The sequence below is a fragment of the Cervus elaphus genome, chromosome 5 (genome assembly GCF_910594005.1).
Source record: "Cervus elaphus chromosome 5, mCerEla1.1, whole genome shotgun sequence".
Lineage (NCBI taxonomy): Eukaryota > Metazoa > Chordata > Mammalia > Artiodactyla > Cervidae > Cervus > Cervus elaphus.
In genome coordinates, this window is record NC_057819.1 from 49,083,926 (window position 1) to 49,095,638 (window position 11,713).

Sequence of the window (11,713 nt, forward strand, 5' to 3'; positions counted from 1 at the left end):
TCAAGAGTGAATACTTACAGCATTGGTGTATTGAGACCCTGGAATAAACTTAGTCCAACAATCTGATCCTCTAGATGAGCCCCTTGACAGCCCAAAGGTCAAATGGCTTACTTATGGAAGCAGTTATGCAGAATGGGAACCCAAAAGGTAAGGGTATGCCATTGTTAGCCCAGATGAAGGTCACAGAAGCGACGGCCCTGCCACCCCAGACATCAGCCCAGAAGACTGAACTAACTGCATTAATGAGAGCTTTGCCATTAAGGAAGGATAAGAAATTAAGTATTTTTACTGACTCAAAATGGGGTTTGCATGTGCTACATGCTCATGCTGTCATTTGGAAAGAAGAATGTTAATTGCTAGAAATCCCCCATAAAACATAAAGATTTGACTCTGGCTCTTTTAGAAGCAGTGCAGCTTCCAACCCAGGTAGCAGTAATCCACTGTAGGGGCCATCAGAGGAACGGAAATTTTTTGAGACAAGGGAACAGCAAAGCTGATCAAACTGCAAAGCATGCATCTCAAATGCAGGAACCTAAACAATGCATCTTGAATCCAGGAACCTATGGCTCTAATGGTTGGCCTCCCTGAATTCCCTGGTCTTCCCCAGTATTCCCGACAGGAACAAGGAAATGCTGAAAATGAGGCTATGAGAAAGGAAGCACAGGCTGGTATAAAAAGGAAGGTAAGGTTTTAATCCTCGAGGCCCAAAAATGGAAACTAAGAGCTTATATGATGCCACTCACTAGAAAAGGGACACACTACAGAACTTGATGCAAAAGTCTTTTTCAGGAAAGAGCCTTAAAAAAACAGTAAAACAAGTAATGTTTGCCTATGACTTATTAATATGCATCCACAGATCCATCCAATCTCCCTCTTCATTAATCAGGTCAATTCAATGCCAAGGGACATATCCAGGGGAAGACTGGCAGATTTCACCCAAATTCCCCTACAAACAGGATATAAGGATCTTCTGTTATCATGATACTTTTACCGGATAAGTTGAAACCTACCCCATTAAATCTGAAAAGGCTATGGGTGTCTGTTGAGTCCTTTTAAAAGAAATAATTCCTTGGTTTGGACTTCCAAAGTCCCTCTAGAGTGATAATGGGGCCCTTTTTTTTGAGGCCAACCCTCATACAGGGACTCACAACAACCTGAGGGATAAACTACCAGCTGCACAGCACCGGGCACCCCACACCTCTACTATCCCTTCTGTGAAGGTGGAGAAAATAAACGAATCTTTAAAGAAAACCTAGTAAAGCTCTGCCAAGAAACTTATAACCCCGGACCAACTTGCTTTCCACTGCACCCCTCAGGGTCCAGTAGCCTCCAAACGAGTGCTCCAAGACTGAGCCATCGAAATGAACTATGAGAGGCCTTTTCTTACTATTGATGTTCTACTGGATGAATATATGGACAAGGCCCTGAGATCTATTATTAACCTACAACAAGTTCAGAAGGCAATCCAGGACTATGCCCACAAGTACTGCCAGCTCCTACTAAAAATACAGAGGAAGTAGTAGTTCCTTCATAAATAAATCCTGGGGACCAAATTCTTAAAAGGTAGAAAGAGGGATCCCACCCCCAAGACCAACTACTGCCAAAATGGAAGGACCTCAATAAAGTAATTTTAAAGAAAGCCGTCCTCAGTGATCAATGCAAAGAAACAGAGGAAAACAATAGAATGGGAAAGACTAGAGGACTCTTCAAGAAAATAAAATATAACAAGGGAGCATTTCATGCAAAGATGGGCACAATAAAGGACAGAAATGGTATGGACCTAACAGAAGCAGAAGATATTAAGAAGAGGTGGCAAGAATACACAAACGAACTATACAAAAAAGGTCTTCATGACCCAGATTACCATAGTGGTGTGATCACTCACCTAGAGCCAGACATCCTGGAATGCAAAGTCAAGAGGGCCTTAGGAAGCACCACTACGCTTCCTAAATAGAGGTGGAATTCCAGTAGAGCTATTTCAAATCCTAAAAGACAATGCTGTGAAAGTGTTGCACTCAACATGCCAGCAAATTTGGAAAACTCAGCAGTGGCCACAGGACTGAAAAAGGTCCAATCCCTAAGAAAGGCAATGTCAACAAATGCTCAAAATACCGCACAATTGCACTCATCTCACAAACTAGCAAAGAAATGTTCAAAATTCTCCAAGCAAGGCTTCAACAATATGTGAACTGTGAGCTTCCAGATGTTCAAGCTGGACTTAGAAAAGGCAGAGGCACCAGAGATCAAATTGCCAACATACACTGGATCATTGAAAAAGCAAGAGACTTGAGAAAAACATCTGCTTCTGCTTTACTGACTATGCCAAAGCCTTTGTGTGGATAACAACAAACTGAAAATTCTTCAAAAGATGGGAATATGAGAACACCTGACCTGCAACCTGAGAAATCTGTATGCAGGTCAGGAAGCAACAGTCAGAACTGGACATGGAACAATAGACTGGTTCCAAATCAGGAAAGGAGTATGTCAAGGCTGTATATTGTCATCCTAATTATTTAACTTATATGCAGAGTACATCATGAGAAATGCTGGACTGGATGAAACATAAGCTGGCATCAAAACTGTCAGGAGAAATATCAATAACCTCAGATATGCAGATAAGAGTACTGTTATGGCACAAAGTGAAGAAGAACAAAAGAGCCTCTTGATGAAAGTGAAAGAGGAGAGTGAAAAAGTTGGCTTAAAACTCAACATTCAGAAAACTAAGATCATAGCATCTGGTCCCATCACTTCATGGCAAATAGATGGGGAAGCAATGGAAAGAGTGACAGACTTTATTTTTTAGGGCTCCAAAATCATTGCAGATGGTAACTGCAGCCATGAAATTAAAAGAAGCTTGCTCCTTTGAAACAGTGGAAACAGTGGCAGACTTTAATTTTTTGGGCTCCAAAATCACTGCAGATGGTGACTGCAGTCATGAAATTAAAAGATGCTTACTCCTTGGAAGGAAAGTTATGACAAACCTAGACAGCATATTAAAAAGCAGAGACATTACTTTGCCAACAAAGGACCATCTAGTCAAGGCTATGATTTTTCCAGTTGTCAGGTATGGATGTGAGAGTTGGACTATAAAGAAAGCTGCGTGCCAAAGAATTGATGCTTTTGAACTGTGGTGTCTTAGAAGACTCTTGAGAGTCCTTTGGACTGCAAGGAGATCCAACCAGTCCATCCTAAAGGAAATAAGTCCTGAATATTCATTGGAAGGACTGATGTTGAAGCTGAAACTCCAATACTTTGGCCACGTGATGCAAAGAACTAATTCACTGGAAAAGACCCTGATGCTGGGCAAGATTGAAGGCAGGAGGAGAAGGAGACGACAGAGGATGAGATGGTTGGATGGCATCACCGACTCAATGGACATGAGTCTGAGTAAACTCTGGGAGTTGGTGATGGACAGGTAAGGCCTGGCCTGCTGCAGTCCATGCGGTTGCAAAGAGTCAGACATGACTGAGCAACTGAACTGTACTGAACCACATCTACTGTGGTCAAACTGTAAGACATATCTAATTGCTGACATTGGTCCAAACTAAAGCTTTTACCTCCAGATACCTCACAGGTCACAATAGAAGAACAACATACCTGTGATCCAGCAAAATATCTGAGATACGTATTCCAAAGACAGACACCATCAACAGATAAATAAAATGTTGTAGTGGGTTGGCTCCTATTTGAAGAATTAATGGCACTTGGGACCTCTCTTGTTTCCTTTGCTGATATAGTTCTTGATAATTGTCTGGCTCCTGAGTACCTCTTGGGAGAACAATGTAGAGTTTGTGTGATAACTAATACTTCCTGCTGCAACTGGGATCAATGCAACAGGAAATGTAAAAGTTAATACTAATGAAATATATGCTCAGGCAGAATGGAGTCATAATTTTGGCAGGGGTGATGTCGCCTCCTTTGTCTGGTCAACAGTAAAGGAATCCTTTCTGAACCATTTAAAGGCTATTATTGCTTTTCTCCTTTTTGGCCCTTGTTTGTTTAGCCTTTTGGTTAAGTTTGCGTCTTCTCGACTCCAAGAGTTTGAACTAAGACTCATGACAGCCCAAGGAAATCAGCCCATCCCAGAAGGGGGCCCAGGTCCCCACAGTTCCTTCCAACAGTTGGCAAGGGAATTCTACACCTTTAGGGTAGGCAAGGGTCTGCAGTCTGTTCAGCAGGAAGAAGACACCTTCGACTCCCTAACCCCTTAAAAACAAGGGTGATGAGTCTCCGGGGGGAAAGAGACAGGCTTGGGACCTGGGACCCTTTGCTGCAGTGCTACAATGTTTGCACCTGGACATGCCTCTTCTTGAGTAACAGAATAGGAAAGAAACTATATGGGACCAAAAATAACTGCACGCATGCACATTCAGGGTAAATTCTAGACAAAAGACACAAAAAGACCAGAAAGCCCAACTACCACTTCTTCAGAACCCAGAGCAAAGGCAGAGTACTGCACATGCCCTCTGCACACACCACCACCTAAGAGGTGCGCAAACCACCTAAGCTACCCCTCCGGCCTGACACCTGGACCCATCCATCCCAACCTCACCCCACGTAAGGAACATGACTGACTCCCTCCCTGATCCAGGGAGCAAGCAAACAAGGGAACCTGTTTGTTCTTGCTCCCCACTCTGAAGCAGGGGCCCCAATAAAGCCTTGCCTGGAAAATATCTTTTTCAATTAAGAGAAGAAGTCCAGAGTTTTAAGTATGAGCCGCCCTATTCTCCCTGTATGTGCATGTGCACTCAGTCGCGCCTTTGTGACCCCAAGGACGACAGTCTGTCAGGCTGCTCTCTCTTGCAATTTTTCAGGCAAGAATACTGGAGTGGGCTGCCATTTCCTTCTCCAGGGGAGCTTTCCCAGCCAGAGAACAAACCCACATCTCGCCTGTCTCCTGCACTGACAGATGGGTTCTTTACCAGCTGAGCCACCAGGGAAGCCCCTTCTCCCTGTGTAGCACCTTGTAATAAACACTGCTGTTTCTTTCACCACATAAAAAATAAATTAAGAGCATAAAATAGTAAAACAGGAAATTAGAGTACAATAGAGATCAACAGTCAGTCTATGTTAACTAATAACTATTATAACTAAATGCAAGTAAAATGTATTAGTTCATGGGAAGATTCACACAGAAACATTTACAAATGTTACTACTGGGAGAGAGAATATTTTATGGACTGTATCAACTTTAAAAATTCATAATATGGTTAAAAACTAAACAAATTTTATGCCAACAACAAAAAAATCCTAGACTAAATAAACAGAAAAATAAGAGAAAATTTAACAATGTAGACACAAGTATAGGCATAAAAACTGAAATGCCCTGTGTCAAGAAAAGTAACTGGATCTGTAATTTAAAATTAATTCATCTCTCTATACTAACAACAGTTGAGTAGAACATACATTAATTTAAAAAATACAAATATCCAGATTCAAAACATCTAGTAATAAATCAAATTCCTACAAGTAGATATACCAAAAACTGTATACATAGAAAACTATAAAATGATTGTGAAAGTCTACAAAGGGTCTAAATAAATGTAGGGATATTCATATACTTGCGTTTCTAGTTCTCATCAACGTATTTTATAGATTCAGAGCAACCCCAAAAGCAAAATCTTTTTATAAAAATATGTATGCAATGCAGATGATCAAGAAAAAAAAAAAAGCAGCTCTGTAAGACAAAAGGACTTACATAGTAACATTATGAAGACCTTATAAAACTGTAATGATCAACATAATATACCACGGATGCACAGTTAAAGACAGAAGCATCTGGTACTGAAAAGATGATCCAGTAATAAACCCATACTTATGGAAACATTGGATTTATCATAAAGGTGGTACCACAGAGCAGTGTAGAAAGGAAGATCTTTCCCAAAATGTGATCTGTCAATTGGATGAGTCAATCCATATAAGAACAAAATATATACTTTATGTCATGCACAAACATTTTGATGATCTGTAAAGTGGTTAAGTAAATAATGCTTCTAAAATAATATGGAATGTTTTCATGATATGAAAAGAGAAAAAAGTTTCATCAGAACGAAAGAGGAAGGAAAGCCTTGATAAATTTGAATATGTTATACATAATTCATTTTCATCAAAATATACCATTAAGAGTATGAAAGGGAAAGCTGTAGATGGGAGATACTTATACAAGTGAAAAAGGGTCGACTCAATACATAGCAGTTGACTCTGAAAAAAAAGTATTCAATGTTTCTTGAAATGCAAATGAGTTAGTCATCAAATGACCAATAAATGTATAGAAAACTGCTCAATTTTATTAGTAGACAGGGAAATGAAAATTAAAACTTAGCATTACACAGACCCCAATTTCAAGTGTTTAAACATACAGAAGAGCAGGTAATCCAACGCACTACTAGAGGGAATATATGGACAGTCTCTGATTTATGATGGCTTAATTAAGGTTTTTTTACTTTACAAAAGCATCAAAGAGATGTGATTCAGTAGAAACCTTACAAAGAATTTTAATTTTGATCTCTTCCTGGGCTAGTCATGCGCAGTACAATACCCACTCCTGATGCTGGGCAACAAAAACTCCCAGGTAGCCACACAATTATGAGGGCACACAACCAAGACACTCATAACCATTCAGTACCGATACAACCATTCCTTTTATAACTTTCAGTAGAGTATTCAATAAATCACATGGTATATTTGACATTCTGTTACAAAACGGGTCTTGTGCTAGATGATTCTGCCCAACTGTAGGCTAATATAAGTGTTCTAAGAACATTTATGATAGGTGAGGCTAAGGTCAGGGTATTAAATGTATTTTTGACTTATAGTTTCAGTTTATGATGGGTATATCAGAATATAACCCTATCACAGGTCAAGAAGATCTGGATATCTGTACAAACACTCTGGAATTAATGTGTGGCATTATATACTGTTTGGCATATATGTTTGAACATATACATAACCTATCAGACAGAAATTCAACTCCTTGATATATATCCAAATAAAATGTATGTGCTTTGGCACCAGGAAAAATGTAGCATCATCATTCCCAGCACTTACACACAGACACAAAATTTTGATGACAGAATGGATAAACTGTGGTATATCTATTTAACTGACATAATACTGAAAAAATTTTAAAACTACATCTACACTTAATCTGTAACAATGTCACAAGTATGTTTAGGAAAAGAGGTCAGATGCAAAGAACACACACTACTTGATTTTAACTTACATATCTATTTCAAACACAGGTACAGATAAATTACATTATTTGATATAATATAAAGTTATAACAATAGTTACCAATGGGGAGTAGGGATCATAATTTTGGGGAAGAAATGTGACGGGAGCTTGTGCTATTTATTTCCCTGTGTGTTCACTTTGTAATAATTACTGTGCCTTACCCTTATGTCTGTACCTTTTGGGGCTATGTGTTATATTTCAATTTCTTTAAAATTATAATAAAAATAAAAGGAGAAAATACACGACAAAAAGATTAGCTGTGCCGGTCCAATATGTCACGAGTAGTATTAAGGGAAAGAGAGAACAAAAAGATGAGAATTAGCTCAGGAGTAGAAGATCATAAGCAAATCACAGAGCTACGTAGCTATCACACAGAGAATGTTCATGCAGCATCAAGCAGGACTCATTTTTTAAAAAGGTGGGGGGGACCTAGTAACATTCTTTGGAAATTTCTGAAAACAGGCCTCCTACAAAGCAAAGAATTAGACCTCCCCAAGACTTCCCACTGATGACTCGTGATGTTATAAAACAAGAAGTGATGATATTAAAGTTTTCAGAAAAAAATGATATTCAATCTAATTCAGACCAGCATCCAGCTAGTTTGCAAATGAAATCATTTTGTATCATACAGACATGATGTAATCAAATTCTATCACTGAGCTCAATCTTGAAAAGACATACTTCAGAAAAATGATGATGAAAAACAGGGAGATAAATGAAATTTGAGAACTTTTCTCAAGATGAAAAGATGAAAGGAAGAGAAAGGAGAAAAGAAAACAGAGAGGTAGGGGAAAGAAGGTGAGAGGGAGGGAAAGGAGGAAGGAAAGAGGGAAGAATCCTGCAGGTATGAGAGATATTCTGCAGTCCTTGTAATAAAAGACTCCAGATGAGAATTCTCTGTTAGTGGAATTTGAGAATGTGCTCAAAATCTTCATCCCATATATAAACCGAATAAGGAAGCTAGCATTTGTTGTGACACTGAAAGAAAGCATTTTCTTGCTTTTCCAAACACATAAAAAGAAATTATAAGCTCCAAAACATAACTTACACACTGTGTAACAAAGCCAAGCAACTATTTTGAAGCACACTGAAACAGAGCAAAACAAAAACATTGCCATACTACGAAAGGTCTGTTTTCAGTGGCACAACAGTTCTGACATTGGATATGTAAAAACAACTGCAATAATAATAGCAACTCTCATTTATGGAAAACTATTAACCAGACACTACTATTCTATGATCTTTTCATGTTGTGAATCATTTGATTCTCAATATAGTCCTAGGAAGCAGGTCCTATTTCATATTTTACAGGTAAAGAAACTAAAGAACAGAGAGTATATGTACTTTGTTCAAAGTTATACTCCTTAGTAAGTGCTGGATCAAGATTTTAATGTAGTGAGGTTGGCTCTAAAAGTTGAGCTTTTAATGACTGTTTTTATGTCTTTGGCAAAAATATTATTCCACAGGCATTTTTTAAAATTAACCAACTTAATTGAAAACAACTGAGATAAATGATGAAGATTAATGCTAATTTTAATAGGCAAAGCATGTTAATCGAGATTATTTAGAGGCAGCCCCATTCTTTTTTTCTTATTAGGCTGGCTCTCTCTTTTGCCTCTCCCCCTCATCCTCACCCATATAATCCACCCCCACCTCTGCTACATTATTAACTTAACCTGTTCATAACCTGGTGTATTCATACATATTCCCCCATGCTCTCATGACAGTGCATTAGGACATATATTATAATACACAAATACAAATTAAATGCCTAGAACCAGCTGTGTTTCGAGTCTCTCATTACTCCCTGGGTTTTGATACGCTCTTTTTGTCTGAACACACAGGTCTATTTTATTTATTCATTGCTTGTATTCTATGCTCATTTTCTTCCTTAAAATTAATATAAATGTATCACACGTGAGCTTCTCCCTCTTTTTATACTGTTAACATACACTTAAAAAAATTTCTTCCAATTTGTTTTCCAGGTCACTAATTTAGGCCTCAAAAGACAATCCTACCATCTAACTATTGATATATAAGAGGAATATTTCACCGTTATTCAGAATTCAGATTTGTTTTCCTTGCTTAACTATATGTGTGTGTGAGTGTATTAATGTGTGGCAAAGTATCAGGATTTTCTTAACTGTTATAATTCATTTTTTTCTGTTCAAATTATCAGTCTCTTCCAGCATCTTTACTGTGACTGTCACGTGTTCTATAAGCACTGAATCTTACAGTCTCCAGAATACTACACACAGTCCCCCAAGTGAAAAGGAATAGCCATCTATCCACCAGTGGACCAGTTATAAGGCTGCAGTGGCAGCCCCTAGCTAAAGTATTTAGAACATCAAGGACATCCATGGGGCTGACGTTAAACCTTCCCACGCCAGTCCCCAGAGTTCTGAAAGTCACATTTTTCTCAAGAGCTGCACCCTTTGTGATCTTCAAAAGATTCCCTGACAATGGACTCCAAACATTTTGCCTCACCCACAGCTGAGAAACACATCAATTTTCTTGGGCCAGCCTCCATAGAGGCCAAAAGATTAATTCAGACCCAGTCACCTGAATCTTCCAATAGACTGCAAAACTGGAGAGGCAGAGGTTTAGTGTTGGTAACAGTGGAGAATGAGCTGCAGTGTGAGGAGTCTGGCTGTTGGACAAAAACTCATGCCACTGTGTGTGGGGGAAGGGGGAGCGGCGGAGCCACACTCCCCACACCAGACTTAAGACACTGGTCAAGGAATCCAGGGCTCTAAAGGGAGTAACAATCAAGGACAGACCAGTCACCCTGGCCACCCATGTCTTTTTCTTCCCTGCATTCAGTTCCTCCATGTGAAGGCCGCCCTGGCGGAGAAGAGCTCAGCTGAGGCCTTACGGGGGCAGGGGCCCTGAAGACACTTTATAAGATGCTGACTCCACCCCCTCCTTGTCCCATGCGGGAAAATGGAAGATTTGGAGAAGTGACATTTTCCCCTGTTTAGCCTCATATTTGTGTTTACTCAATTAAGGGCTCCACCGTTACCTTCCTTTTGGCTTCACCATTTCACAGCTCTCTCCAATTCAGCTCAGCTCGTGACATGGCAGTTGCTGCGATCTACGGCGCAGACCACCCCCAGGACCCCAGGCATTTGCCCTGGCCTTCCAACGGCCTTGGCTTCTGAGTTTTCAGTTGAGTGGCTTCCAGAAATTTCTCACAGCCTCAGGAAGCTGCCACGGCCTGAGTGCACAGCCGCGAACACACCCAGCGAGCCTGCGGTAACAGAACAAGCTGGGCGGCAAGTCCCGCCTTTTCCCGCAGCGCCTCACCACCACGATGAACAGCACCTGGGCGCGTCCGGCCGGCTCGTGGTCCTAGAAGGCCCAGCTGAGGCCTGTGATTTCACTGGAAGTGCCTGGCTCTTCAACCACCCATTCTGCCCAGCCTGGCTCTTCAACCACCCATTCTGCCCAGCCTGGCTCTTCAACCACCCATTCTGCCCAATCCTACGACCTTCCTCCTCCATGTGTGACCCCGAGCCACTTCTCCCAAGATGACAGACTTAAAATGAACCTCAGCCCGTTTCCAAATTGGACCTGGGACAAGAGTTGGCTACAGACCTTCATTTGCCCCATGCGGCTGTTTCTTTACCATAATTTCTCTTTAACTTGCACTCTAAAAGAGTAGATGGCAGGAGAGAAAAAGTTAGTAAAAGAGGGGGAAGGAAGAAGGTGTGCTAATATTCTTACCTTATGAAACGGGCGTAAGGAGATACCGAAAGAGGCATTTAAGGCCAGGCAGGCGAACCGCGGGACCGCCTTGGGCTGGAAGCAAGTGAGCTCAGGTGCTGGGCATGCGCAGTCGGGCTGCTGACAAAGCTACAGAAGCACCGCCTTCCACAGCTTCCTGGCCAACCGGGTGCTGCTCCTAAATGCCACGCCTTTGAGCTGGGAGGGCCTGCAGGCTGGCCATATTTTAAAAAAGAAGAAAGAAAAAAGAAATCTAAAGTTGATGGCAATTGAACACATTTAAATATGAACTAGGAATTATATAAAAAATCATTTTCTCAAATATAAAAATACTATTCTGGTTATTTAAGAAAATATGGCAATTTTAAGAAAGATGTGTGTGTGTGTGTGTAAGTGGGCGTGCATCCACGCTTGCTCACTCATGTCACTGTAGCCCACCAGACTTCAGTGTGTATAGAATTTTCCAAGCAAGCATACTGATGTGGGCTGCCATTTCCTTCTCCAGGGGACTTAAAGACCCAGGGAATGAACCTGTGAATCTTGCCTCTCATGCATTGGCAGGTGCATTCTTTACCACCTGCCAATACTTTACACATATCCGTATATCCAGAAATATGATGCTGGCAATTAAGATAATTCAACCTCAAGTATGTAAACAGAAATAGAATGTATATAAAATATATTATCTAAGCCTATATCACCGTGGATCATGACTGCAGCCACGAAATTTTTGCTCCTTGGAAAGGAAAGCTAT

At 40.4% G+C, this 11,713-nt stretch overlaps 1 long non-coding RNA gene across 1 annotated transcript in view; it reads right to left on the reverse strand.

Annotated features, from left to right (window-relative positions):
• Positions 1–11,045, reverse strand: part of LOC122693319 — a 93,455-nt gene extending 82,410 nt beyond the window's left edge. The window contains exon 1 of the long non-coding RNA XR_006340868.1: positions 10,960–11,045. This is a non-coding gene — a long non-coding RNA (uncharacterized LOC122693319). The remainder of the gene's footprint in view (positions 1–10,959) is intronic.
• Between the last annotated feature and the right edge of the window lie 668 nt (positions 11,046–11,713).